Genomic DNA, 5,725 nt, shown 5'->3' with positions numbered 1-5,725 from the left:
GAAAACATATAAACCAGAGTTCATTCCAGAAATGAACTCCATATAAAAACCTAAAAAAACAGAGTTGATTCCAGAAATGAACTCCATATAAAAACCTAAAAAAAAAACAGAGTTCACTCCAGAGATGAACTTCATACAAAAACCAAAAAAAAACAGAGTTCATTCGAGAAATGAACTCCATATAAAAATCCAAAAAAAACAGAGTCCATTTCTGGAATGAATTCCATATAAAAATCCAAAAAAAACAGAGTCCATTTCTGGAATGAACTCCATATAAAAATCCAAAAAAAAACAGAGTTCATTCCAGAAATGAACTCCATATAAAACCTAAAAAAACTGAGTTCATTCCAGAAATGAACTCCATATAAAAATCAAAAAAAAAAACAGAGTTCATTTCTAGAATGAACTCCATATAAAAATCCAAAAAAACAGAGTTCATTTCTGGAATGAACTCCATATAAAAACCTAAAAAAAACAGAGTTCATTCCAGAAATGAACTCCATATAAAAACCTAAAAAAAGCGACGAAAAAACACACAAATATTCATCTTCTTCATCATCTTCATCGTCTTCATCTTCATCTTCAACACAAGCATCATCTTCATCATCTTCGTCGTCTTCAACAATAGCAGCACCAAACAAACCCTAAAAATTCCGTCGTTCATCATCTACTTTCATCGCCTTCACATCTTCAACAACAACAATGACGAGTTCATCTTCAAAACAAAAGATCATCATCTGCATCTTCAACACCAGCAAAAACATCCAAAAGCAAAAAAATCAAAAAAACATCTTCATCTTCGTCGTTTTCATAATCTTTATATGATTAATCGTCTTCATCATCTCTGCAAATCGTCTTCATCATCTCTGCTAATCAAAACCCTAGAAAAAAAAACCCAAATCTTTATCGTCTCTTGCAGCAGGAGAAAAAGAAAAAAAATGGAGAGGAAAAAAACTAGATCTGGAAATGGAGAAGAGAGAGAAAGTAAATCTGAGAATGAGATATTTTCTAGTGATTTTTTCTTTATATGTGGTCCCAAAAGGGTATTTCTGCCACTACCTAGTGACAATTACATCATCCATGACGTCACCCTATGACCAAACCATAATTTCTAGGACCAAACTATAATATATTTTATCAAAGAGGACCAAACAGACAGTGGACTCAGTCAACTGGACTAGACTCTCTCTAATATATTATTCCTAGGACTAATTGGTATTTCCTACTTTCGTAATATACCGACTTAACACATTGATACCAAAACTGAACTACTAAGGTGCAACATGCCTGATGACGATGGAGGAATGAATCATCAACCATTTCGCACAAACTATATATATGATCACAACATTTCATCTCGCCATCTTGTTTTGCAAATCGAGAAGACTTCACGAATATTACAATGTCAGATAGTTCTTCCTCCTTTTCTTTTTTCTCTCTCATTTTACTTGATTATTCTTCGTATCCTTCACCTCAGATAGTTCTCTCTTCTTCTCTTATCTGCTACATAAACCCTGACTTGATCCAGTTAGTCTGATATCCCATGGTTTGGGTTATTTTATATCCCTTCTCATCATGAATGTCTCTCTTTTTCTCTCTTTATTTGACGTTTGTGATCTAATTTGTTGATCTTACTGAACGAATTTGTATGATATTTTAAGGTTTTGGTTTATGTTTATATCCCTCATCATTATCTCTCTATTTTTCTCTCTTTATTTGATGTTTTTCATCTAATTTACCTTTCAGGTTAGCCCTCAATTGATCTGACTGAACTAATTTGGCCGACATTTTAAGGTTTGGGTTATTTTTATATCCATTTTAATCATTGTCTCTCTCTTTTCTCTCTTCATGTGATATTTTTGGTCTGATTTATCTTTTTCATGAATCCTCAATTGGTCCCGAATCGGGAACAATGTGTCAAGTTACCAATTCGCTAAAATTATAAGATAATACAATTTTGATATAAAATTAAAATGATTCAACCGTCGTTAGATTTGTTTGTGTTAGTAGTATTTGATATTATGTTATATAAAAAATATTTTTTTAATGTCCATAAAGTAATACACTAAACGCGTAACAAATAATTTTTAATGTCCATAAAGTAATACACTAAACACAAAAAGCACAATAAAATGGGAGATTGAAGTGTTTTATAAATTGGATACTTCATTGATACAACGAACAATGAAGCACATATAAGAGAATAAAGGGTGCTCTAAAAATAAAATATTTTATGTAGAAAGTAATTACTTGATAATAAATTTATCAATAAGTTAATTATCAATAAATTAATGATCTATTTTAATTAAATAATAAAATATATAAGTTAATAAAATATTAATTAATATATAAAATAATAATTATGTTATAGGGCCTTGGACCCATGTATGTGCGGCTCATATAGATGTAACCACGGTTTATCTCATAACATATATATATATATATATATATATATAGAGAGAGAGAGAGAGAGAGAGGCTTAAACCTATGTAGCATGTAACTTATCAATAAGAGTTTCCCTTCTTCTGTTCTTCTATATTTTGTTTCTACTTCAATACGTTATCAACACGACTCTATCAACTGTGCAAAATTGTTTCTATCGTTCGAGATCGGTGATGGATTACTTCTTGAAGATCAGCGTGGTTCTGATCTTATTATTTTCATATTATGGATACCATGTATTCCTCTTTAACAAAAGAATTTCATTTTCATAGTATATATTAGAGTTCCACGAGTGTATGATTAACTAACATAGAGGCTTCACCGTTAGATTTTCATAAAATTTTAATATGTTCAACTCAATTAGGTATTACTTACGAGTTCGAATTTCAATCAAATAAGAACATGTTGCAATCTCCAAAACCTGATTTTGACAAAACTGTGTACGTTCAGAAAACACATTATTTTATAACAACATAAAAATTTCATAAAGATATAACCATGGGAAGCACTCGAAAGTATGCGATATTTCCAGCTGTGTCTACATAAACGTAATCTGAAACAATTTTATGGCGTCACACATTTGTTTTTAGCCGTTGGATTATCTTGAAATTTTAACATGTTCAAATAGCATTAATATGAATCTACTCTAAAAATTTCATCATTATCGGACTATGATGTAATTGTCTATCGATCAGAATAGTTGAAAGATGAATTCTTCAATTTTTATGGTTAACAATATGTTTTGGGATTATATGCTAATAGTTTCAAGTTTATTATCAATGGGTCTGAATTCTTTATATATAACTAATATAACACGCACGCACGATGCGCATGCCATTCCATTTCAAGTAAAATCCAACTTATTCATTAAATAATTAGTAAATAAAAAATATTCATTTACAACAAAACGGGTATGCATTCTTTCAAATGATATCAATGATGATATACATTATTTTGTTACAATAACCCCGAGACTGTTAATACAAACCTTGCAAGCTAACCATATAGGACGCCAAATTGATCAAATACCTGCAGTTACATAAAAAGCACTAGATTGATAAATCATAGCATCATTAGGAAAGTAAAGTTACTTAGACACCCTTAATCAAGGTTCCTAAAGTCGTCCTTTTGGCAGAACTTATTCAAGTAGTGTGTATGTCAATGTCAAGAAGAAAAAAACGTAAAGAAGAAGTTTATTATTAAGATGAACTTTTTTCACTCGCATATGGCGAGTTACAGATTGGTTGCTGAAATAAAAAATAGAGTTCGTACATAATAATCAAAAATCTTTTGAGTGATGTTATTTGCACAGTAGCTCGTCGTTGGCCCTGATCTTCCTTCCTTGGCCAATGCGTCTGCTACTTCATTTTTGTTCTTCTTGTGTGAGTTACCTTGAAGTAGTTTTGTGTTGCCAACTGAGTTGCTTGTTTTGCTGCCAAGCTCTCAGTCATTTATGCCGATGTAGCCACTGTCTGATAGTTATTGTCCATAAATCCCAGCCTTGCTACTATCTCACCCTCCTTAATTTGGATTCATGGTATCCAAGGTTATTTTTCCATTTCCTTCGTTGAAGCCATGTCTTTCTTGTTTGTTTTCTTGAATATCAACTTGTCTATTGTTATTTCATTCTCAATAGTTCTAACCAATCCTGTTGGGGTTTGTTTTTGTTCTCGGAAGATAACTTCACATCTTGATTTCCCTATGTTCCATGTCACAATGCCACACACTGCTACCCAACCAATCATATCATCCTCCCATTCTTTAGGATCTGTGAACCAGGTTTGAATCCAACTTAATTAGAAGGGTCTGGTAATTATGCAATTTTTGCATCTAACGAACATGGGATCGGAGTTTTTTCCTAAAAACTTCCATTTCACTTCAATTGGGATTCTAAACCTTTGTTCCGTAAATCCTGTGATGATGAAGTTCACCCACTAATTAACTTAATAAAAAAATACATATGAAATACGAAAAAACGAATAATAAGGCACATACCCGGAAAAGTGCAAACATCAACATATGGAATGCCTGGATATTTTGATCTCTGAGGATGAAAATCTGACCAAAAATTGTCGCCACAACTTGCTGCTGTAACAAAGACTTCCAAACCTGCAAACCTTCAAAAAGTGCAACTGCCGCCCCGTTCCAAAACCTGCAAACACCTCATTTTGTCGCATTTTTTAGTGATGTGGCTTTGGTCTACAGACTAATAGTGGTATTTGCAGGTTCATTGTTGTTATCCTGACCTAACATTGTATGTGATGGTAATTTTTTTTGCGTTGTGGAATCTAAATGAGCATTTAGAAACCTTAAACTAACGTGACAATTCCATGGCTTCAAGTAACACAATGACCATTTATGCCCATCCCAGTCGACATCAAATCTTAACCATGAAACCGTAACTAAGTTCAGTCTTTCAAATATTTGAACAACCATAAACAACATTTTCAAGCTATCAAATCATTGAGGTATCATTTCTCAGCAATTAAAAAGAGGTAGACTAAAAAGAGGAAACAAAAGAGAGGAGAGAAACGAAGTGGAAAACAATATACTTACAATTTGCATTTGATTTATTCTTCTGGTTGCTCCTCTTTTATCTCCTCTTCACTTCAGGTACTACCACATCTTCTCCACTTCACGGACTACCACATCCGTCACTATCTCATCCATACTACCTCCATTACAATCTTCTTCTTTACCTCAAGTACATCAAAAAAAAAAATACTACGAATTTGAGAGGAGGAGAATCATTCGATCAAAATAAGACGTCGTTAGATTTCTGGTTTTAGAAAAAAGAAGCATCAATCCATTTGATTTTGGGTTTTATAATCCCATTTAAATTACTCAATCTACACCCAAATTTTTAATAGGAAAACCCTTGGAAAGAATCAAGGTTAATAATTGAGTAACTTTGTTGAACAGAGATTGAACTGAAGTTGGATAAAATTGAAGGTTAGGGTTTAATCAGGTTAATAAGGACATATGATCATCGTTCTCATTTGCGATTAGGTTTCTCCTCTGAACCTAATTCGAAGAATCCAGAGAGAGTAATGAGTTTCAGCTTCAGATCTTGTATATATAATTTTTACTTTTAGGCCCTTAGAAATTTAGTTATTTTATTAAAAACCCACCCAATATCGCTCTTATTACACCGAAATCCTTGTTAGATGGACGGCTGTAATCAAATTCCGTGTTTTTAAGTCATCTGATCTAACGAACCATATTGAAAGTACACACAGAAATTTGAGGTCGTACCAAGAAAGCCTCTTTTCTTTATATTAGT

General features: G+C 32.5%; 1 long non-coding RNA gene across 1 annotated transcript; it reads right to left on the bottom strand.

The window, feature by feature from the left end:
* Window positions 1-3,653: 3,653 nt before the first annotated feature.
* On the bottom strand, window positions 3,654-5,471 carry LOC113309131. The gene is made up of 3 exons (XR_003340342.1): window positions 4,999-5,471; window positions 4,438-4,594; window positions 3,654-4,354 (listed from the first exon to the last, which is right to left on the bottom strand). It is a non-coding gene; the product is annotated as an uncharacterized LOC113309131 (long non-coding RNA).
* Window positions 5,472-5,725: the final 254 nt, after the last annotated feature.

The sequence above is a fragment of the Papaver somniferum genome, chromosome 9, assembly GCF_003573695.1.
Source record: "Papaver somniferum cultivar HN1 chromosome 9, ASM357369v1, whole genome shotgun sequence".
In the NCBI taxonomy this organism is placed as follows: domain Eukaryota; kingdom Viridiplantae; phylum Streptophyta; class Magnoliopsida; order Ranunculales; family Papaveraceae; genus Papaver; species Papaver somniferum.
The sequence above is the reverse complement of the archived record's forward strand: the minus strand, read 5'-3'. Positions and strand labels throughout refer to the sequence as shown.